Here is a 23644-nt window from a genome sequence, read left to right on the forward strand (position 1 = left end):
ACTCCATCTAAAAAAAAAAAAAAAGCATTCAGTGAGGGCCGGCACGGTGGTGCATGCCTGTAATCTCAACACTCAGGAGGCTGAGGTAGGAGGATGGCTTGAGTCTGGGAAGTCGAGGCTGCAGTGAGCTGTGATCCCACTGCTACACTCTAGCCTGGGCAACAGGGCAAGACCCTATCTCAAAAAAAAAAAAAAAAAAAAAGAACTATCCAGTGGGAGGCAGAGGTAGCAGCCAGACCCTCCTGTGGGCCCCCCGGCCTGCTAAGGAGGGAGGGGGGGTGAGCCTGAGTCCTGGTGCTGCCCCTGCCTCTTGGTGTTCCGTCAACTCGGCTGGGCCACGGTGCTCAGTGTTGGGTTGAATGCCAGTCTAGATGTCACTGTGAAGGTCTTTTTTAGATAAGCTTAACATTTAAGTCAAGGAACTGTGCGTGAGGCCAATGACCTTCCACGGTGTGGGTGGGCCTCATCTGAGCAGTTGAAGGGCTTGAGAGGAAAGTCAGAGGCTCCCGAGCAGGAGGGAAGGCTGCCAGCACGGTGCTCTGGACTTGACGGGCGGCATCAGCTCCTCCCCAGGTCTCCAGCCGGCGCCTCCCTGTAGAATGCAGACCTGCCGGCCTCCACCAGCCCATGCGTCAATTTCTTAAAATCAGTCTCTCCCCTTCTTCTCTTTCTGTATCTCTGTCTACCTGCAGACCCTACTGGATTTTGTTTCTCTGGATAGCACTGATACGGAGAACCCCATAGCATTATTGGGGCGCTTGCAGAAAAGTGGCCCCCACTGAGATTTGACAGGTGGCCTAGCTAGTGGGTCTTGTCTGGGTGGTGGGAGAGCAGAGGCGGGGAATCCCGACCTGCGGGCTGGCTGCAGTAAGGGGAGACCGGGGCGGCCGCTCAGGCAGCACGTGGAAACCGTTCCTCCAGCTCCTGCTCCCTGTTCATAGCAAGTGCTCCGGCTCCAGCAGAGCCCGTTTCAGGGGTCATGACTGAAGTGACCAGAGCAATGTGAGGGACCAAGGGTGCGCCAAGGTGGCGTGGCTGGGCCTCTGGGAGCGCGGGGGCCTGGAAGGAAGGGGGACTGGTGCCCAGCGCTCTGCTACACCTCCCTTTGTCCTGTAAGTCCTGTATCGTGGCCTCCTCAGCCCTGGAAGCTCCCAGGGCCCAAGGACGCAGGCCACTTGGTGGCCTCCAGGACCCGTGCAGTGTGCTTAACCTCGTGGGGTGGGTCCGGCAGGCTGCCCCGCCCCGGAACAAGCCCCAGCCCCACTGTCACTGTTGGCGGTCAGCTTGAGGTGGTGCCTCCTGGCTCCTCCTCATCCCCTCCGTCCCCCACCCCAGTCTCCTTCCAGAGCAGACTTCTGTCAACTGGCTGGTCAGAGCCACCAGGCTGTGTCCTGGCACAGGAGCCGTGCATGGGCGGGACTCTGGGTTCCCTGGGGAGTGCCCGTGCGCTGTGAGGAAAATGTCCTGCAAATACCAGCCCAGATGGAGGGAGCCATGGCTTCTCCACCACTTCCTGCCAGTGTGCGGGGCTGCGTTCCAGGGACAGCTGGGGCCGCCACCAAAAGAACGGAGCCCAGGGAACATGGAGAGGAGCCCAGATGCCTAAGGTGAGCAAGGCAGTGCCTCTGTCCACCCTGGCATGTCCTTCTGGTTATTCGTGAGGCCACCACAGGGAGGGTGACCAACTGTCTGTTTTGCCCAGGACTGAGGGGGTTCCAGGGACGCAGGACCTTTGATGCTTAGCCAGGAGGGGCCACTCGGCCACCCTAAGGGCAGGTCTTCTGCCCCAGACCTCGTGTGGTTTCTTTCAACACACTGAGAAAGGCTTTCTCCTGAGATCACCAAATGCAGCCTGCTCTGTTTCTGTTCCCCATTACTGCGTATGCGATGGGCAAACCTCCTCTGGCCGTGAAAGCTCCTGGCTGCCTGGGGGTTCTCCGTGTGCTCCTACATAAAAAGCAGCTTCTGTCACTCAAGTGGCAAATGCAGTCTCCATTCAGAGTCAGTCCAAATCCATTACCCCAAACCTGAGATATTAATCCAAGCTCCATTCTTGGTTGAAAGCCAGTCCCTGTGGGCCCTGCTCCCCCGGCCTCCTGGGGTGGAAGCCTGTGCTGGGGGCTGCAGTGTGGGGTTTGCTCTCCTCCCTCCCACAGGTGGATGCAGGGTGAGGGAGTGAGGAGGAATGAAGCGTCGGGGGGACCCTCGCGCACGAGGTTGGTGAGCAGGCTTCCCGCAGGCCGGGCCTGGTGGGTGCAGGGCTCACCACTCTGGTGCCTCTGTGGTCCCTGAGTGACCCATTGGCAGGGACCTGCGCCCATTCCTGGGACCCGAGGAGTGGGTCCACTCTTGTTCTTGCCAGGGGCCTCCGACCCTTGCGGGGCAAGTGAACAGGATGACTTCATGCTTTGCCACCGGCCCGCTTGCACAGCCCATGGGAGCCCAGGCACCCCGTGTCCCCACAGACCCAGAGCCAGGCCTGTCTGTTGCAGTCCAGCCACCCCGATGCCCCCGGCCCCCAGTGTCCCCTCAGTAGTGCATCCCCGTATGCTGTGGTGCAGACCTGCAGCACGGCACCCCCAAGAATCTCTTGCCAAATCCTGCCCTCTCCCTCCCCTGCCCCCTCCCTCCCCTGCCCCCTCCCTGCCCTGCCCCCTCCCTGCCCTGCCCCCTCCCTGCCCTGCCCCCTCCCTCCCCTGCCCCCTCCCTGCCCTGCCCCCTCCCTCCCCTGCCCCCTCCCTCCCCTGCCCCTTCCCTCCCCTGCCCTCTGCCTCCCCTGCCCTCTCCCTCCCCTGCCCCCTCCGTCCCCTGCCCCTTCAGGAGATTGCAGTGAGTGAGGGGTCAGGTCTCACCCTTCACTGCCACTCCAGGTCAGCGCCTCATAACCTTCCTTGTGCTGACACCAAGACTCTGCTGTGGTGGAGAAGCCAGATATGCAAATGGCGCGACATCGGTGCAGGTCCCACAGAGCTGGTTAAACCCCGGCTCTGCCCCTGTCTGGCGGGAGTCCAGGGGGACACACTTTACCCCCTGAGCCTCAGTTTCGCCATCTGAAAATTGGGATATTAATTATACCCACTTTACAAGGCTGGCTAACTACAGTGATGTGGGGAAGTTCCCCACACTGCACCCTTACTGCTCACCATGAGGTCAGGGAACACAGGTGGAAAAGCCCTCTGGGTCCTCATCGGAGGGGTCGGCTGCCTGGACGGTGGGTGAGGGCTCCAGGCCAGCCAGCTGCCCTCGCTGGGGCTGCTCATCACGCGCTGTTCACTCCAGCCCAGCTGCTGGCTGGCCACCCTCCCTCCCCATGGCCACAGGTGTTCCCAGCCACAGCTAGGACGGCGGCCGCCCAGTGCCACTTCCTGCAATCCCTGTTGCTGGTGGGAGCTTCCTAGAGCCCTGATCCATCCCTGATGACCACCTGCTCACAACCTGCTGTGGCTCCCGTAGCCTGAGAAGGATGCTGGTGTGCTGCAGTCTCCCTACTGGATGCAGAGCTCAGGGTGGGGGGCAGAGAGGAGGGCATGGCATGGATGCTGGTAACAGGTGCCCACTCCGGCCAGCCGTGCCGCCTCTCCTTTTCCTCAACTGCTCCGCTCTGCAGCTTTGCCCAGCTGCCCTCTGTGGTTTCTGTGGCTCCGTGGTGTAGACAGCACATTCCCGGGGCCAGCGCAGCTCGGGGCGGCGGGGCAGGAAAGGCAGCCTGTGGCAGCCAGGCGGGGCAAGTGCTGCACACCGGGGAAAGGCTCAGCGGGAGTGTGTTCTGAGCACTTTGTCTCCCCAGGCCTCAGTTTCTGCATCTGTAAACGGGCATGTGCAGGGTTGTGAGAGGGTCAGAGAGCCCCCGTCAGGCACTTAGTGCGCTGCTGGGCACCGAGTGGGAGCCCGGTCAGCGGTGCCTGCAGGAGCCAACGCTGCTCCAGCAGGATTGAGTGGAATTCTGTACGGGCCGGGAGCTCCTTCGGGCTGGGGAGGCCTCGGAGACCTGGCTGTGATGGTGATCTGGGTCTTGATGGGTGAATGTGTCGGGGCCAGCATCAGCTTTCGGCGTACGTTAGGGAGTTACTGAGGAAGACAGAGAAAAAGGGATACCAAGTTCTTTTACAATCCTGCGGGAAAAGGTGAGTTCTGAGGGCTACCTGCTCACTGAACAGCGGAAAAGCGAGCAGTGCCCAGGCCCTGACGCTGTGCAGAGCCCCAGGAGGGTGGTGTTTGCGCGATTGTTCAAGGGGGACTTGAAGAGCAACATTTAAAACATTTCTGATGTCATTTTCTTGTTTTGAGGCAATGCTTTTTTTTTTTTTTTTTTTTTTTTTTTTGAGGCGGAGTCTCGCTCTGTTGCCCAGGCTGGAGTGCAGTGGCGCAATCTCGGCTCAATGCAAGCTCCGCCTCCCGGGTTCACGCCATTCTCCTGCCTCAGCCTCTCCGAGTAGCTGGGACTACAGGTGCCCGCCACCACGCCCGGCTAATTTTTTGTATTTTTAGTAGAGATGGGGTTTCACCATGGTCTCGATCTCCTGACCTCGTGATCCGCCCGCCTCGGCCTCCCAAAGTGCTGGGATTACAAGCGTGAGCCACCGCGCCCGGCCTGAGGCGATGCTTTCTGATTTATTTCACGTTTATTTTCTGTGAAGGAAAACACCCTCCTGAACACACATTTTCTCAAGGCACATCACAGGGTCTGAAAAAAAAAAAACCAAAAAAAGGACATCTCCAGATTGGTACTCCTCCAGCTGGAGCAGCTCTGTTGCCGCCGAGCTTCGGTTCTTTGACAAGAAGAGACATTTCAAAACCGGGTCCCACAGGAGGGCGGTGTTCACGCCACACACGTGGCCAAGCCCTTCGTGATTCCTGAACCTGCCCCTGCCCACTGGCCTTTGGGACCTCCCCAGTCCCTGGCCCTGGCGGCCCGAGGAAGTTCTGTGTAGGAACAATATGGTCTACTTAATTAATGCATATCCTATTTGGTGACAACATCCCTAATTGCCGTGAGCTCTACTTAGTAACAATATGCTCTATTTAATTAATTTTGCATGTTCTGGTTAAAAACATTATGCTTCATTTATTTCATCTGCTCACCGATGGTGAATTCCACAACACGAGCACAGGAGGCTGCCCCACCTGGAAGGTAGTCCCAGGACAGAGCATTTCAGATGTGGCAAAGTGCGGGCAAGGGGCTGGCAGCCTCATTTGTCCCACGGTGCCTGGGCAGGGGCCCTCAGCTCCCACATCTCCCCCAAACTCACCGGGCCCCACACAAAGCTGTCCCCTTAGCTCTGTTCGGGGGCACCCCAGCCCCTTTGCTCCATCCCTGCCCTGCTTCCCAGTGTCAGCGCCAGAGTCCCTCTGGGTCCTCCCCCTCCCATGGCTGAGCCGTCCAGAGACACCATGGGCCTGCACCTGCTGGCCCTGAGCTCCCTGAGCCTGCGTGCTCCTTGCTGTGAGCGCACACAAGGATTCGATGGCAAATAAACTACTGCCGCATGGGGTGTGTGCAGAGACCCTCAAGAATGATGGGCCCGGCGGGTGTGTGGGGTCTGGTGGGTGTGTGGGAGGGCTGGGGCTGGGGCTGGGGTGGGGGCACCGGCTCCACAAAGGTTGTGACACAGAGCTGGGCCCTGACAGGAGGGGGGCAGCTGACAAGGGGGCCCCATGGGTCCAGGCAGCATCCCCACTGGGCAGGAAGGGTGTGGGCTGCGCAGAGGCCTGCTGGACGCCTGGCCACCAGCACTCCCCTCCGGGCCTGGCTTCCTGGCACAGCTCCTGAGGTGCAGCTTACCCCACACTTTGGGGCCAGGGAAATACTCATGGGGTACATGCAGGCCCATGGATGTCCCTTGAGGTGGACCTGGTCAAGCTCTGACGAACCCCAACTCTCTCCGGAGGACAGATGGGGTTTGGGTTACTCTGGTGCCTGGGTCAGCTCAGACCCTGACACAAGCAAGTCCCCCGAAGTCTGGGTGTTCCTCCTTTCCGGGACGTATGGACCCTGGCATGTTGCCACAGGCCCAGGGGAAGGCTAGGGAAACACCTGCTTAGAGGCTGACAGGGCATTCCAGGGCCTTCTGCAAAGGGATCCGGTCCCCGTGAAGGGGCTCTGGGCCTTTGCACCGATTCCCACGTGGAGACTGCATGAGGCATGTGGCTTGCCGGGGGCCCCAGTGGCCCTAGCTCCCAGCTCTCCTTGTCTCTAATTATGGACGCCGTCAACCCTGAGTGAGCCACCATCCCCCCGCCCCTGCGAGCCCCATTGGTGTAGCCCCTGGAGCGGGCCAGCCCTGGCCTGGCTGCCCACTCTGCCTGCTATTCCCTGCCCAGGAAGTGCATCTACCTGCTTGTGCCGTCAGGATCCTGTTGCCCCGCTGTGGGAGGGACCCAGTCCGAAGTCCCACCTCCCCCTATCAGCCTCCACCTGCTGAGGACACCCACCACCAGGTCCCCAAGTAAGGTGTGGGCCCCTCAGAGAACATTGTTTTACATGTTTTCTTATTGGGGTAAAACACACATAGCATACAATTTACCAACTTAACCATTACAATTTTTTTTTTTTTTTTGGAGACAGGATCTCATTCTGTTGCCCAGGCTGTAGTGCAGTGGCGCGATCTTGGCTCATTGCAACCTCTGCTTCTCAGGCTCAAGTGATCCTCCTGCCTCAGTCTCCTGAGTAGCTGGGACCCAAGGCACGCACCACCACGCCCAGCTAATTTTTTGTGTTTTTGGTAGAGACAGGGTTTCACTGTGTTGCCCAGGCTGGTCTCCAACTCCTGAGCTTAAGTGAGCCACCTACCTCAGCCTTCCAAAGAGCTGGGATTACAGGCATGAGCCACCGTGCCTGGCCTAAAATTTTTACTTTTTACTTTTTTAATTAGTGAAAATCCCATAGTATATTTTTATTTTTTAAACAAATGAAAAATTGTACAATCTGATGCTTTGATAAATGTTTACACTACAGAATGATTAAATTAAGCTAATTAATGTGTCCCATCATTCACATCCCATTTTTTGTAATGAGTGCATTTAAAATCTACTCTTAGAGATTTTCAAGGGTACATTATTATTGACTAGTCATCATGCTGTACAATAGATCTTTTGAACTGAATTCATCCTGCATAGCTGAAACTTTGTGCCCTTTGACCAACGTCTCCCCAATTCCTACCCACCCACAGCCTCTGGTAACCTGCATCCTACTCTCTGTTTCTGTGACTTGGACGTTTTCAGATTCCACATGTAAGTTAGACCGGGCAATATTTGTCTTTCTGGGCCTGGCTTATTTCACTTTTATAATGTCCTCCAGGTTTATCTATGTTGTTGCAGATGGCACATTTCCTTCTTCTTAAGGCTCCAGAGTATCAGTAATACACGATGTTTTCTTTATCCACTAATCCATCGACGAGCGCTTAGTTGGGTTCCACATCCCGGCTATTGTGAGTGGTGCCGTGGTGAACCTGGGAGTGCAGACGTCTCTTTGACACACTGATTTCATTTCCTTTGGATACATACCCAGCAGTTAGATTGCTGGATCACACGGTAGTTGTAGTTTTGATTTGTTGTGGATCCTCCATACTCTTTTCCATAATGGCTGTATCTTAACCATTGTTACGTGTACAGCTCAGGGGTATCAGGCACATTCCCACTGTTGTGCAAACATCTCCAACACCCATCTCCAGAATGCTTCCATCTTCCCAAACTGAAACTTTAAATAACTTCTGTCCTCTTCTCCCCTACCCCTGCCACCCACCCTTCTACTATCCGTCTCTATAAATGTACCTACTCTAAGAACCTCACATAAGTGGAATCAGACAGTATCTGTCCTTTGTGACGAGCTTATTTCACTTAGCATAGTGTCCTCAAGGGTCATCTGTGTTGTAGCCTGTGTTGGAATGTGGAGGGACGCCCCCACACCCCGAGTCCCGTGGAAGAATTATCATCCATCCCACTTGTTCAACTCAGGAGTGCCTCCTTGAGCAACTGTAGCCGATGAGCTGTGGGTAGGGCCGCTGAGCCGCTGCCTGGCAGGCACGGAAAAGCAGGTGCACGCTTCTCCATGGCCCTCCCTGCGCCAACAGAGGCCACCCTGCCAGTCTGGGCCCACGAGTGAAGCCTACAGGAGCAGAACCACAGGGGCCAGGGACTGACCACCCAGAGACTTGGGCATGGTTCTGTGTCTAGCCCCTCCAGATGGACTGAATGAGTTTTGCTTAATTGGCAAGACCTACCTTTTCAAAACCTTCCAGCATGACACTTGACACCTTCTCTCCATCTCAGGCAATTTCTCCCCACTTCTGGGGGCCCTGGCTTTCACGGGGATGGACTAGTGTGCTTCCTCCCACAGAAACAGCTTCTTGGGCCACCCCCCTGCTGGGCATGAATTCTCTCACAGGCTCGGTGACCCCGCGTATGAGCTGCTCGTCCTCTTCCCCCACCCCTGTCCATGAGGCACCTGGAGGCTGGGCAAGTGCAGAGGAAAAAGCCAAAGGGAAAGAAGAGACCTGCAGGTGGTGTTTCCCCATCTCTCACTCAGGGCCACTTGTCCCTGTCCTGGAGCCTGAGGAGGCTGGGCTCTGCGGCCTGCTTCCTTCTGGCTTGGCGCTACTCTGGAAGGTTCCAGCATCTGCACATAGGCAGGAGCCAAGAAGGTCGACAGTTGCTGGGGGGCCAGGGTGGGGGCAGTTTCTTTCCTGGCTCTCTCTTTCTCTCTCTCTTTTTTTTTTTTGAGATGGAGTTTCACTCTGTCACCTAGGCTGGAGTGCAGTGGCATGATCTCGGCTCACAGCAACCTCCGCCTCCGGGGCTCAAGCGATTCTCCTGCCTCTGCCTCCCAACTAGCTGTGACTATAGGCGCGTGCCACCACGCTTGGCTAATTTTTTGTATTTTAGTAGAGATGGGGTTTTGCCATCTTGCCCAGGGTGGTCTCGAACTCCTGAGCTCAGGCGATCTGTCCGCCTCAGCCTCTCAAAGTGTTAGGATTACTGGCGCGAGTCACCGCGTCTGGCCTCTTCCCTGGCTCTCTCTGCTGGGTCATCAAGGGCTGGCTGTGTCCCTTGGCCATAGGTCGCAACTCCTGTTAAGTGTCTCTCTCTCCCTGTCTGGCCTCCCGTAACCGCTCTGGCCGCGCTCCTTCAGCCCTGCAGGTGAAAACAGTTCCCTCCCTGCTGTCACCTGTCCCAATTCAGCACCGCCCTGTGGCTTCCCGGCTCCCCGACGGCGCCTCTGCCAGCGGGAACCCTGCTGGATTCTTAATTGTCCCACTGAGGATGCCATTGGTTTCCTCCTGGGATCCAAACTAATCACACAAGACTAGATGATGGAGAGCCAAGAAAGCATGGGGCGGTGGCGGGGACGGAGGGGAAGCGTTTTGAGCCGATCAAGGCAGGTGACAGGAGAGAAGCAAACCCGAGAGGGGCCGAGTCCCTGGGCGGGCGGCAGGGCTGGAGCGTGAACAGCAGCGAGGGATGCGTCTCGAGGGAAAAAGGCGGCAGGAGAGAATGAGGGAAAGGCAGGAAGGAAGGGGCAGGGAGACCCAGCGCTGGGGAAGGAAGACACGAAGAGGGTGAGGAAGGAACCCCGGCCTAAAGGGTGAAGGCGGCGGCTGGGACAGGGCCAGAGGCGCAGGCCGGGGCCGGGCAGCTTCCCCTCTCGTGCCAGCGGTGCCTCCGGTCCCGCCCCCGCTGCCGCCCGCGCTCCGGGAGGGGCAGACCCGCTGGACGCCGCAGTCACCGCGCCGCCTTCGAGGGCGTCCCGGGGCCCGGAGGGAACGGCCTTTCCTGGCTGTCCCCGTGGCTTCGCTGCGGGAACTCACGCCGCCCCCGAGGCTGCCGCCAGCTCCGGGAATCTGCCCAGCTGAAAAGCCAGGGCGCCGGGGCCTGACTCCCCACATCCAGGTTTCCCGGGCACCGAGACCCAACGGGAGCGGGACTTCCTCGGACACCGACGGCGAAGGACAGAGACAGCCCAGGCAGGGGCGGCTCCTCCCGGCCACACGGACCTGCCCTTCGCACGGTGTCCCGGGTCGGCGGAGGCAGAGAAAACCAGCTTGCGGGAACGCAGTCGCTGCCAGCGCCAGGGCCGGGCCAGTGCGAGTCCACACCGTGCGTACCAGGGCCGCCGCGCCCCCAACGGAAGTCCCGCCCCCGGCTATGGAGGCCCCGCCCCTCGCTTCTTCCCATCCCTGCTTCCCTGGCAGTCCCGTTACCACGCTGTCCCGTCGCGAAGGCCCTCGCCCCGCAGCATTCCCCGCCCCCGTATCACCCCGCCCCAACCCCACCCCCTTGGCCCCGCCTCACTTTAAGTTCGCCCCGCCCCTCCCCGTCCCCGCCCCTCCCGTCCCCGCCCCTCCTCCGGCCCCGGCCCCGCCCCCGCCTCGACCCCGGGGGGCGGCGGCTGCCGAGGCGACCGTTGCGCGCGCGGGCGGTGGCGCGGGCCGAAGCGCCTGGAGCGGGAGCGAGCGGCGCGGCCGGGTAGGTGTGCGGGGCCGTGGCGGGGGCCTGGCGCGCCGCCTCCGCTCTTTCTTTCGTCTCCAGGGCGCGCGCGCGCGCCCTCCGCCTCCCGGCCGACCCCGGCCAGCCCTGCGCGGCGCCCGTCCCCTCGGGGTCGCCGCCCGCCCGCCCTGCCTTTTGTTCGCCGGCCTGACTCAGGCTCCTGGTCCCGGGCCCGGCGCGGGGCGGGGCGGGGCGGGGGCTGGCGGCGCGGGGCGCGGGCCTGTGGGGCCTCCGGCCGGGCGGGTGCGCGGCCTCCTGGGGTCCCGCGCTGTGAGGCCCGCCCGGGCCCTTGGCGGGACCCGCGGGGGCGGCGCCGGGCAGGGAGTCCCGCGGGCGAGGAGCGCCCGAGAACGCTGGGAAGGTTCCCTCGTCGGACTCCACGAGCGGCCGCTTTGTTAGGGCAGAAGCTGCCTCCCGAGACCCGAACTCCAGACCCACTGCGGCGACCTGGGGTCGGCTGAGCCGCGGTGCCGCGATTGTGCAGTGTAGACAGAGGGGTCCCAGAGCCGTGCAGTGTAGACAGAGAGGGGGCCCAAAGCTGTGGAGTGGGGACAGAGAGGGGACCCAGAGCTGTAGAGTGTAGACAGAAAGGGGGCCCAGAGTCGTGGAGTATAAACAGTGGAGTGTAGACAGAGAGGGGTCCCAGAGCTGTGGAGTGTGGACAGAGAGGGGGCCCAGAGCTGTAGAGTGTAGACAGAGAGGGAACCCATAGCTGTGGAGTGTAGACAGAGTCTCATAGCCATGCAGACAGAGAAGGGGCCCAGAGCCATGGAATGTCGACTGTGGAGTGTAGACAGATAGGGGGTCCAGAGCCGCGGAGTGTAGACAGATAGGGGGTCCAGAGCCGCGGAGTGTAGACAGATAGGGGGTCCAGAGCCGCGGAGTGTAGACAGTGGAGTGTGGACAGAGAAGGGGCCCATCGCCGTGGAGTGTGGACTGTGGCGTGTAGACAGATAGGGGGTCCTGAGCCATGAAGTGTAGACAGTGGAGGGTGAACAGAGAGGGGGCCCAGAGCCCTGAGTGCGGACAGAGAGGACCACCTGGCCTCTCACCTGCCTGGTCACTTGCTGGGAATGTGTCCCTGGGCAGGTGGCCACCTTCTCTGTGCCTGAGTTTCCTCATTGGACCTGTCTTTGGGGCTGCCGCAAGGGCTAAAGAGGGTCTTTGTCTGAAGTCCTTAGCGTGGTCCATGCTGTCCTGTGCAGGGCCCTTCTGAGGCCACAGGGACGTGCAGGATGGCCGGCAAGGCCTGCACAGAAGGGGCCCTGGGGGGCCTTCCCAGGCAAGGCAGCAGCCCCACCATTCACAGCAAGGAGACTACCAAGGAGGGCAGAGAGGCTGCTTCGGGCAGCAGGGGCTGCTGGGGTGGAGTCCTGCTGGCCTTCCCCTAGTGAAGGGGCTGAGGCCTGCCCCTAGAGAAGGCGATGTGGGGAGGGCAGAGCGATTCTCAGTAAGGGGGAAGCAGTTTATATTTCACTTTACAAAGTAATTGTCACAGTGTGAAGTTTCTTCCCCTGAAAAAGCGATATAAAAAGGTCCATCGTGGCCAGTGCTTTTGGGGACTTGAGATGATGGATATCGGGTCCCCAGGCCCTGCGTGGTACCTCAGCTGGATGCTCCGCAGGTGGGGGAGGCCATGTTGGCTGAGGGCAGGGGCTCAGACAAGGGCAGTGGGGTGGCTGAGCCTGCACAAGTTGGTGCACCCCTGTCTGGGTCTTTTTCTTAAAACTGCAAGTCCAGCCTTGTCTCTGAGACCTCTTGAGGCTGGAACCTGCCCTTGGACAGGCTTACATTTCTAGCCCTGGTAACTGCAATGATGCGGATGCCTCTGTGACTGGCAGAGCAGAGGGAGAAGCGACAGGGCAGTGGTGACTGGAGGTCTCAGGGAGGTTGACAAAGACAAGGGCGGAGGAAAGGCCCCTCGACGTGGACTGCTCAGGATTTGTGGAGTGCCCAGGAGAGGGCAGGGGTGGCGTGGCCTGAGGGTCAGGAGGGTCAGGAGGTGGGAGGGAGGCACTGGACGGGGACTGCAAAGAGGAGGGAATCCAGGGTCAAGGGCTGGCTCCCTTTCTGCCCTGTTTAGGATGAGGGTCTTGGGGAAGAAGGGGTGGCCAGGCCGAGGAGACCTGTGGCGCTGGGAGCTGGGACTCAGTGAGGTCCTGGAAGTGGTGAGGGCCCAGAGGTGACGGCTGGGGACCCAGCCAGCCTGGCTGCTGCTGTGGGAAGGTCGGGGGGTAGAGCAGGTGGAGGACAGGCTGAGGCTGCTGGAAGTCAGCGCTTCAGGCTGATGGAAGGGGGCTGAGTGGGCTCTGCGGGCCTGGTTGGCAGTGTGCGGATCACGTTGTCTTTGGACCTTTATTTTTGTCTGAGACTGGACAAGCAAAACAATCAGGCTGGGCTGGGTGTGGTGACTTACGCCGGTAATACCAGCACTGTGGGAGGCCGAGGCAGGTGGATCACCTGAGGTCAGGAGTTTGAGACCAGCCTGGCCAACATGGTGAAACCTCGTCTCTACTAAAATACAAAATTATCCGGGTGTGGTGGCACGCACCTGTAATCCCAGCTACTCGGGAGGCTGCGACAGAAGGATCGCTTGAACCTGGGAGGCGGAGGTTGCAGTGAGCCAAGATGGCGCCATTGCACTCCAGCCTGGGTGACAAGAGCAAAACTCTGTCTCAAAAAAAAACCCCAAAAAAACAAAAAACTCCATCTCGAAAGCAAAGACAAACCAACAACAACAACAAACAGGCTGAAGGAATAAACAACTCATTAGTTACGACCTAACGCCTGCGGGGCTTCAAGCACACAAAATCCTAAAGCCCAGAGCATTTTACATTTTATTTCAATTTGGTGGAATTCCTAGAAACATTTCCCTTCCCAGTTGTATGAGTTTCCTATTGCCGTGTAACAAAGCACCACTCACTTAGTGGCTGAAAATGGCTAAAGTTTATTCCTCCTAGTTGGGCTGAAACTGGTGCCATCATCAGCTGGCCAAGCTCCCTCCCGAGGCACTGGAGGAGAACGTTTGCCCGCCCCGGTCAGCTTCTGGGGGCTGGAGGAAAACTGTTTGTCCCCCTGGTCAGCTTCTGGGGGCTGGAGGAAAACTGCCCCCCTGGTCAGCTTCTGGAGGCTGGAGGAAAACTGCCTCCCTGGTCAGTTTCTGGAGGCTGGAGGAAAACTGTTTGACCCCCTGGTCAGCTTCTGGGGGCTCACCTCATTCCTTGGCTCCCGGCTCCTGCCCTGCTTCCATTGTCACGTCTCTGTCTTTCTCCTCCTCTTTATTTTCTCTTTTTAGAGACAGGGTCTCACTTTGCTGCCCAGGTGGAGTGCGGTGGCACAATCATAGCTCACTACAGCCTTGAACTCCTGGCTCAAGCTATCCTCCTGCCTCAGCCTCTTGAGTAGCTGGGACCCCAGGCATGTGCCACCATGCCCAGCTAATATTTTCTGTCTTTTTTTTTTGGTAGAGATGGGGTCTCACTATGTTGCCCAGGCTGATCTTGAACTCTTAGCCTCAAGTGGTCCTCCTGCCTTAGCTTCTCAAAGGGTTGGGATTGCAGGCAGGAGCCACCGCGCCTAGCCTCTGGCTTCCTCTGCTATCTTCAAATGTCCAGGATAATCTCCTCCTCCTGGGAGCCTTAGTTTCCTCACATCTGCAGATCCATATTGTCGTATAGCTTTCACAGTCCCAGAGATTAGGGCCTGGATATCTTTGGGGATTGCTATTCAGCCTGCAGCAGGCTCCTCACTTGTCTTCCAAACGACTTCACTTTTCCCATTGTGTGCGAGGAGCAGCCATCTCATGCATCTTCCCCGGGATGGGCAGGGTTTGTCAAGGGAAGGTCCCTGTGGTTTCACTTCCCTGCCCTCGGGGAGAGGCAGGAGCCGTCCTGGAAACAGGTGTCCTGGGAAGGAAGATAAGCCTCGCTCAGGATGCAAGCTCCAGTCATGAGAGGCCGTGGGAGGTCACTCATGCTGTGCCTTTTTAGGAGGTGGGGTCATTACCAGTTCCAAACTAGATACTGTACACAGTGCTCATGCAGTTTTACCTGTGGTTTTTGGGGGCTGCTGTTGCAGAAGTTGCCTAGAGTCTTCCATGAAGGAGCCTCTTGCCTCGGGCCCTAGGCAAGGAACTCTTGTGTTAGAAGTTCCCTTCTTCCATGTATTTTAAGGTCTGGACTTCAGTGAAAGAGAAAAAAAACATCTAGTTCTTTCTGTTTTTCTTTTCTTTCTGCTTTTCCGTGGACTTGCTGTCTGCAACTCTGTAATCATGGTGATACCTGATACGCATACACACTCTACTCACATATCTTTTCCTACATCTTTGTGTTCCTTAGCAGTGATCTTAGTTGTCCTTCCAGCGTGGCTGAAAAAGGGCTGAGTCTGTGGATTGAAGCGTCCAGTCGTAGGCATTCTCCTGCCCTGCCTGGCCCCAGCCCCCAGAGGCGGGATCCTAAGTGGCCTGTTTTCTCAGGCATTTACTGCTGTTGAAGCTGCTCCTTTAAAGTTTTAGACATTTTATTTCTCCCAAAGGCCGAGGGGAGGTTTAGCTCTCCTCTGTCCCACCAGCCTTGCTGTCCCTCTATGTGCCATCATAATCACATCACCATTTTTGGTGACATCTACAGTCCTTGCTCCTGTGTGACTTTAAGCATTGCTCATTATTGAGCCAAGGAGTGCCCTGAGCACAAGTCCTCTCTCACAGCCCAGTGGATTAGCATCTTCTAATCACCCACCTATCAAAATGATTTGTTTTTCATTGCATCCAGGACACTAGCCCCATCCCCACCCCTTTGTGATTGGGAGCCTTCTTCTGCTCCCATTTGCCCTGGTCTCCAGGAGACCTGCTGCGCCGCTGTCACCCGCATTTCCCCCTGCTGTCCTCCATCTGTGGGGCTCCCTGTGCACTGGTTCCTGCTCTTCTCTCTCTGCTTGGCTCATTCCTCGTTTTGCTGAAGTCCTACTCTTTTGATACCTAAGAAACATCACATAGGTATTTTTTTTTGTCCTTGATTTAGAAAACATCTTTATTTTACTCTCCGGTTACCTCTTAACTTAGCTGGGTATAAAATTTTAGACTGAATGATTTTTTCAGAATTTTGAAAATGTTGCTTCATTGCATTTGGTTTCCGTGCTGTTGAGAAGTCTGATGCCATTCTGATTTCAGTTCTTCTGTGTGTGATCTCTCCTGCCCAAGCTCATAGAAGCAGCTCTTTTCCCTCAGTGTTCGGAGAAACCTGATCATGGCATTTGCTTCCGTTTATTGTGCTGGGCACTCCGTGGGCCCTTTCAGTCTGAGGATAGAAGTTTTTAAATTTCAAAGATAATTTTCTTTCAGTTTTGCTGTTTTCTCTTTCTGGAACTTTTATTTGGAGGTTGGACCTCCTAGGTTGATCCTCTAATTCTCTTTTTTCTCATCTTGTTGATCTCTTTGATGTTTGTTCAATTTTTCTTTTTTTTTTAAGAGATGGAGTCTCACTCTTTTGCCCAGGCTGGAGTGCAGTGGTGCAGTCATAGCTCACTGCAGCCCCAAACTCCTGGGCTCAAGCGATCCCCCTACCTCAACCTCCTGAGTAGCTGGGAACACAAGCATGTACCCCCACACCTGGCAATTTTTACTTTTCATTTTATTTTTTCATAGTCTGGTCATGTTGCCCCTTTGCTGTTTCTAAGAAGTCAGTCACTCTGGTAGCTGCGTTGCTCCTTTGTGTTATATGGTGATGTGCTTTCAAGCTCCTCTCCAGATTTTTGGCTTCCAGCAGTTTGATTGTGATGTTCTTAGGAGGGTTTGCTTTGTATTTGTCCTGTTCAGGGTTTGTTGAACTTCTTGGATATGTAATTTTTCACCATCTTCAAACTGCTATTTAAGTTTGTTTAGTGAATTTTAAAATTTCAGTTACAGTAGTTTTATTTCTAGAATTTTCACTTATTTTTTATAGTTTCCATTTCTCTGCTCTGTCATTTGTTTGTTGTGATCATATTGTCATTAAATCTTTGAACACATACTAGCAGCTTTAATGTTCTTCTCTGCTAATTTCAACACCTGCATTATCTCAGGATCAATTTCTGTGGGCTTCTTCCGACTATGGGTCATATCTTCCTGTTTCTTTGAACATCTAGTCATATTTGATGGTATACTGGACATTGTAGATGATGACTGTAGTGACTTCTTCTTTTTTCTTTTCTTTTCTTTTTTTTTTTTTTTTTGAGACGGAGTCTCGCTCTGTCGCCCAGGCTGGAGCGCAGTGGCGCGATCTCAGCTCACTGCAAGCTCTGCCTCCTGGGTTCACGCCATTCTCCTGCCTCAGCCTCTCAAGTAGCTGGGACTACAGGTGCCCACCACCATGCCTGGCTAATTTCTTTTTGTATTTTTGGTAGAGATGGGGTTTCACCATGTTAGCCAGGATGGTCTCGATCTCCTGACCTGGTGATCCGCCCGCCTCGGCCTCCCAAAGTACTGAGATTACAGGCGTGAGCCACCGCGCCTGGCCGACTTCTTCTTTTTTCTGAAGAGTGTTGATTTTTGTTCTGGAAGTTAATTTGTCTGGACTCAAATGAAAATCTCTGCTGCAGTCTCTGGTGCTGTTGACCTTCCAGCTGCCTCCTTCTACTGGACTCTGGGGTCTCTCTGTGCATGGATGGCTCACCACTGGCCAGGACCTACGCAGAATTTACTAACAGATCTCAGGACTGCGTCTTCCCCAGTGACCTCCTTTCTGAGATATGCCCCTCACTGTTCAGCCACCCTGCCCTCACCAAGCCCTATCTTGGACTCTTTAAGCTGGGAGGATTACGACTTCTACCTGTGCTCTAGCCATTTTTAGAAACACATGTTTTAGTTGGTGCAGCTCTCTCCTTTCAGGGGACAACTCCCCTCCACTTTCTGCCTGCTTTTCATAGCTCTCCAGGACCTCCCAGAGTTGGTTTTTGTATTTTGTGTCTGGTTGGAACTTGATTTAGCAGCATGGGAGAATGTGGGAGACTGCCAGTTTACGGATAGAGCTGCTGGCACTTGGATTAGTAGCCAGGCATTGGTCTTTGGCGGTATGCTTGTTTTTCTCATAGAGAGTTCAAGTGATCAGGGAGTGAGCACTCCAGCTAAGAGAAAGTTCTTCCCCTAACAACACCTGACTTCCGTATCTAGAATAGGTGCATTTCCTGGATAGGTCAACTAACCTGACTAGCCTGGTGACAGAGAGACTGTGCGTCCTTTATTGCCTTCCTCTGATGTGAGCACCACAAGGATAGGGCCTATGGGCTCTTCTTTGACTTTCCAAAGGCCCATGACCCTGGACCCCTGGACCCCACGCAGGTGTGCTAGGCTGGGCTCCTCCAGGCTCACTGAGGGTGGCAGGAAAGGCTCAGGCTGGCCTCTGGCTGCTGTTCCTCGGTCTTCACCTCACCCCCACAATCTTTTCTAACTCTGTGCTACAGTTTGTCTATAAAATAAGGTTGTTGTGAGGTTTAAATAGCATGATGTGTGGAAAACGGTTAGGAGCAGTGGCTGATACCTGGAAGTCCTGGTCAGCGTTAGCGATGGTGCTGGTGGCATCGCTGCAGGCTTGCACTCTGGCTGCTGGGAACAGGCTCTTGCCTCGGAGGCACCCAGGCCTTCACTGAGTGCATCTGGGTCTGGCCCCCACTGTGTGCCAGGCTGCTGGAGACAGCAGTGCCGCGGGCTCTGCTGAGCTGGAGTGCAGTGAAGGCACTTTAGGCAGGGTGAGGGGCTGGCTTGCCCTGCCTGCCAGAGCCCCCTGCACCCCAGGGGCCTGGAGTCCAGCCTGGGAGTTAGTAGAGGGTGGTGTGCAAGAGGGACAGCTCTGTGGATTCCAGCTTTTAGCAGCCAGATTCCTCCCTGCGAGGCTGGGGCAGTTGGCCCTGGGAGGAGGAGGACTGCCTGGGAGGAGGAGGACTGCCTGGCCCACCCCTCCTAGGATTTCCTGTGCCTGCTGGCACAAATTATCACCAGCAAGGGGCTAGCCCAGTAGCAGTTGGTCCTGTCACAGTTCTGGAGACTGGAAGCCTGATGTCAAGGTGTGGCAGAGCCGTGACCCCTCCGAAGGCTCTAGGGGAAGACCCTTCCTGCCTCTCCCAGCTGCCAGGGCTCCCGGCATTGCTAGGCTTGTGTTTGCATCGCTCCAGGCCCTGCCTCTATCCCCATGTGGCATTCTCTCACATGGCCTTCTCTGGGTCTGTGTCTCCCTTTTGCCTTCCTCTTTTATGGACACCTGTGATTGCATTTAGGACCCACGTGGGAAATTCAGGCTCATTGCCTCGTCTCAGAATCCTTAACGTAATCCTTTTCCAAACAGGGTCACAATCACAGCTTCTGGGGATTGCGCCCTGGTATCTTTGGGGCTGCCATTTGCCCCACTGCACCCGCCTAGACCTGGGGGTGGTGAGGAGCCACGTGAGGAGGTCACAAGGGCACAGCGCTTCAGGCCCCAGGAGCCTCCCTGGCTGCCCTCCTCTGTTACACGGGGTCTGTCCCGGCTGCCCTCCTCTGTAACACGGGGTCTGTCCTGGCTACCCTGTGGGCAGGACAGGTGCACAGATTGTCCTTAACACGCTTGGTGCTGAAGAGGCTCACAGTACTGTGAACATTGGCAATGATTTTATTGTCTTTCTGAGAGTGGGCAAGATACTAAAAGCAAAAGGACCCCTTCAGGCCTAGTGAACACAAAACAAACAGTGGCGGAACCCTCTGTGTCTTTTTCCCTTGAATCCTGTAGGTGGGTGACCAGGTGTCAGTAAATAGGAGAATCACATGTAGGAGGCTGGAAATAAGACCCATTTGTTGATGAGAAAAATTGATTTCAGTCTTTCTGGGGTGTTTTGGGCTAAGGAGAGGCCCGCCAGGGCCAGGGACGGAGCGTGAGGCTGGGGTCCGAGGGCCGGGGATGGAGAGTGAGGCCGGGGTCCGAGGGCCGGGGATGGAGAGTGAGGCCGGGGTCCGAGGGCCGGGGATGGAGAGTGAGGCCGGGGTCCGAGGGCCGGGGATGGAGAGTGAGGCCGGGGTCCGAGGGCCGGGGATGGAGAGTGAGGCCGGGGTCCGAGGGCCGGGGATGGAGAGTGAGGCCGGGGTCCGAGGGCCGGGGATGGAGAGTGAGGCCGGGGTCCGAGGGCTGGGGATGGAGAGTGAGGCCGGAGTCCAAAGGCCAGAGATGGAGAGTGAGGCTGGGGTCCGAAGGCCAGGGATGGACAGTGAGGCCGGGGTCTGGGCTGTGCTTGTCCTTTCCTGTCCTTTACCTGCCATTGTGGGTTTTGTTCAAGGAAGCAGATATGAGGGAATGAAGGGCTGGGGGCGCAGAGGTGACATGTCCAGGTGGGGTGATGGGGGACCTCCGAGGCGCCAGCAAGGAGGAGGAGAAGAACATGGACGTTGGAATGAGCCAGGTTTAAACACAGCCTTTCTCCAGGGCTAGACTTGGCAGGTACAGTGTTGCCATGCAGCATTTGGGGTGCACTCATACTAAGAAGTTGTCATGTATCTGAGATTCACATTTAACTGGGTATCCTGTATTTTTTTTTTTTTCTAAATCTGGCAACTCCATTTATAGTCTCACTCTGCGCAGATTTAAAAACCACAAACAGAAGTAAATATCAAGTAGAGATAAAAGGGAAAGTCAAATACAAATGGAAAGGAAGAATTGAGGAGGTTTGACCTTCAGTGTTCCAAAGATACTGAAATAGTGTTTGTTTCTGGAATCAGAAAGTTTCATCAACTGTGGGGCACGGGGGTATCCCAGAGGGCTGTGGCCTCCATGTGTCCTGTTCACTTTTCCCAAAGCCGGGTCATCACCAGGCCGGTGCCCAGAGTGAGCTCACAGGGCAGGCTCTGCTGGACTGACCGCAGGGTCAGGTTGGCACCTGTGACGTGGCTTTGGGCCCTGGCTGTTGTGGTCTGGGGTGGGTGGGGTTGGGGTCTTGGCTCCCGCTCTTGTCTGAGTGTCTTTGTGGTGTGGTGCTTCTGCAGGATTGGAGTTTCTGGAGTTCACGTTGTGTGGCCTTCAAAACCACAGAGACACAGGCAGGTGGGGCCTGCTGTGCTCAGCCCCTCCCAGCCCTTGTGACTGGTGGGCTCTGCTCCCCCTGCTTACAGAAGTGGTTCCTCCTGCCCCTTGCGGGGGGGCCTGTGTGTGCACCCACAGCACCACATCAGAAAGCCCTGGAAGGCTGTGGGGTGATGTCTCTGTGCATGAGAAGGGAGGCGACCCAGGAGTGAACAGGCACAGCCGGAGTGTGGGGCCCCTGCTCTGTGGCTAGGTTCTCAGAGCCTGGGGGCTGGGGGTGTTGGAGGAGTCATTGGGGGCCTCAGGTAGGAGGTGGGCTGTGAGCTGAGCCACAGAGTCGTGGAGGGAGGAGAGAGGGCCCGTTTCAGGAGAGAGTGATTTTTGCAAATGGTGTCCTCCTGCATGGCCTGGCCCTGCTGTGCACTGTGGCATTGGGCTGTCTAACTGTCTGTGACCCCGGGGGCAGCTGGCCCTGGGAGTTTGGGACCGTCACCAGTTGCCTGTTCGTAGTTGCCCACCTGGAGCTGCTGCAGAAGCCATGAGACAGTTCTTGAATGAATAAACGAATGAATGAGTGAGCAAGAAAATCATGGGGCCGTGAGGAGGTGGGTCTGACTGAGGGGGATGTTGAGGTTTGGGGAGGGACCCAGTGAGGGAGCCTCAAGAGGCTGGACCCAGTGGGACAGGTGCTTGGGCAGGGAGTAGGAAGTGGGGAAGGACAAAGCGCTGGCAGCTGTGGGCAGGAGGAGGGTGAGGGCAGGGTGGGCCGGCAAATGGGGTACAAGCCGGGAGTCCAGCAGGAGGTGTGGCCACCATGCAAGGTGAGCCTCGGTATGGCGACCTAGGCAGGGAGGATGTGGGAGGGCCTCCGACTGGATGGGGACACAGGTGACAGCCACAGGCCACCTGCTGGCTCCCCCAGTCTCACCTCTGTGGCCCCTCCTGGAGGACACTGGAACCAGCAGTACTGTATTTCAGCATCTGTGCAGATACTCTGTCCCTAGAGGCTCTTTTGCTTCGTGGACACTGGGTCCTTGGAGGATCCTGCAGAGTTTCCCCTCCTTGGGAGAAGCCCCCTCCTCTTCCTCAGCAACTTGAGCTTGCCCTGGTAGTGGGGGGAACAAGAGGCAGGAGGAACTAAGCCAGCTTGTCTGCCTGGGTGCCTGGCTTCCCCCCGCCCCACAGACCTGCCCCTGATGTGTTCTCTGGAAGTAAAACGAAGCTACAGAAGCTAAAGCCAGTGTTCACACTTCATGTGATTAGTATTAGTGTGATGTTAGCACAACTATTTCTTCAACTTTATATGACTTTCTGAATGCTACTTCCTTTTACTGTTGCTGGACTGTAATAGTATATACCTTTTTCTCAAGTGTTCAAAGAAACAAAGCATTCTGAAAGTTGCCAGTCTTTAATTTCTTCTTTACCTCTTATTTCTTTCCCCTAATCATTCATATTTGCCATACTTGCGAATTCTAAAAACTGCGTTATTTTTCGAGTGAATTCTCTTCAAAGCACTGAATCGCTGTGTTGCTGCCTAGCAATGTGTGGGATCTTTCTGAGATTGACAATGGAAGAGGAAGAAAGCACATTTGCTCCATGAGGCCAGAGTTGAGGCATTTAATGTATGTCCCTGATGCTCAGCCTCTTGGTTTCTTTGGATTTGAAATGTTAAAACCTCGGGAAGTGACATTTATAAAAACCCCACGCAAAACTATGCATGATGACAAAATGCTGACCTGGGACATTTTATGTATCGTACTTTTCAGTTCAGCCTAATATATTATTCAAAAACTATGCATATTTATTCAAAAACTACTCATAATGTTGGTGGCTGCTGACCTGCTGCCTAAACGTAGGTTATTAGTATTCAGATTCAGGAGACTAAATCTACCCGGGAACTGAGACAGACTCTGAGAACCAGGTAGTTTTTGTTAGTGGAAATGTGAGAGCTTTGAGGGAGGCTGCTTTCTCCCGGGAGTGTGCTGGTGGAGAGGGAGGCAGCTGGGGCTGCGCCGTGGAGCCTGGACTGCAGTCAGCCAGCCTGGCTTTGAATCCTAACTGCCACCAGTCGTGGTGCTGGAGCCTGGGTTTCCTCATCTGTAAAACGGGATAATTAGACTTCGCTTGTGAGATGATGATCAGTTTGGCTTCTTTTTAGCCACTTTTCCCCATTCTGTAGGGTTTGTCTCTGATGTATCTGGCGTGATTTCCTTAATCACCTCCTCACAGAGTAGATTTCAGGGACCATTTTTGAAACTACCTGCTATACATTGCCACCTAGATATAAGTACAGCACCATTTTGTGCTTATAGCAGGGATGGCGGCAAGTCAAACGACCCTGGAGCTATTTTGCATCGCATGTTGGTTCGCCGCCGCTGTGCAGCACACTGCATCTGTAGCTGCAAGGCTTCTGGGGTCAGGAGTCCTGGTGAGGCTCACGCAGGGCTGTGATCAAGGCGTCGGCCAGGGCTGCGCGATGAGGATTTGCTTCCATGCACACTCGTGTGGCTGCTGGCAGCCTCAGAAGATCCACTTCCAGGGTTGCCAATATTGCTGTTGGAAGACCTCATGTCCCTGCTGGCTGCTGGCCAGAGACATCCATTCCTTGTCATGTGGGTGGCTTCCTTGGGCAGCTCACAGCCAGGCAGTGACTTCCCTGAGAGGGAGTGAGGGAGAGCATGAGTGAGACGGAAGCCATGGTCTTTTGGTAACCTCATCTTGGAAGTGACATCCTGTCTCTTTTGCACATTCTGTATGTTAGAAGCGAGTCGCTAGGTCCAGCCTACACCCCAGCGAAGGGACTGCAGGGGCAGGATGACCACGAGGTGGTGTCATGGGGGCCATCTCAGAGGCCACCTGTCACTGTGCACCTGCTGGTCCCAGAGATTCATGTCCCTCCCATGTACAAGATCCACTCCCTGCAAGGTCCTTCCATGACAGCATCTGCTCAGAGTCCCGCATCATCCTCTAAACTGGCTCTAGGTGGGCTGAGATGTAGCTCCTGGGGTGCATGGTACCCCGGTCTGTTGACTTGAACTAGAGAGACACGCTGTCAGCTCATCCAACCACAGCCACGGTGCCATCATGGCAAGCACCACAGGCCAGACCTTCCTGTTCAAAATGAGGGAAAATGGAGGCAGGAAGGAGCA

General features: G+C 56.0%; 1 protein-coding gene across 1 annotated transcript in view; it reads left to right on the forward strand.

Annotated features, from left to right (window-relative positions):
* The first annotated feature begins 10386 nt into the window (after positions 1-10386).
* Positions 10387-23644, forward strand: part of RGS12 (regulator of G protein signaling 12) — a 149290-nt gene continuing 136032 nt past the window's right edge. The window contains exon 1 of the mRNA XM_055245792.2: positions 10387-10461. The gene's annotated coding sequence lies outside the window, so the exon portion shown is untranslated. The remainder of the gene's footprint in view (positions 10462-23644) is intronic.

This window comes from Symphalangus syndactylus, chromosome 16, assembly GCF_028878055.3.
Source record: "Symphalangus syndactylus isolate Jambi chromosome 16, NHGRI_mSymSyn1-v2.1_pri, whole genome shotgun sequence".
NCBI lineage: Eukaryota > Metazoa > Chordata > Mammalia > Primates > Hylobatidae > Symphalangus > Symphalangus syndactylus.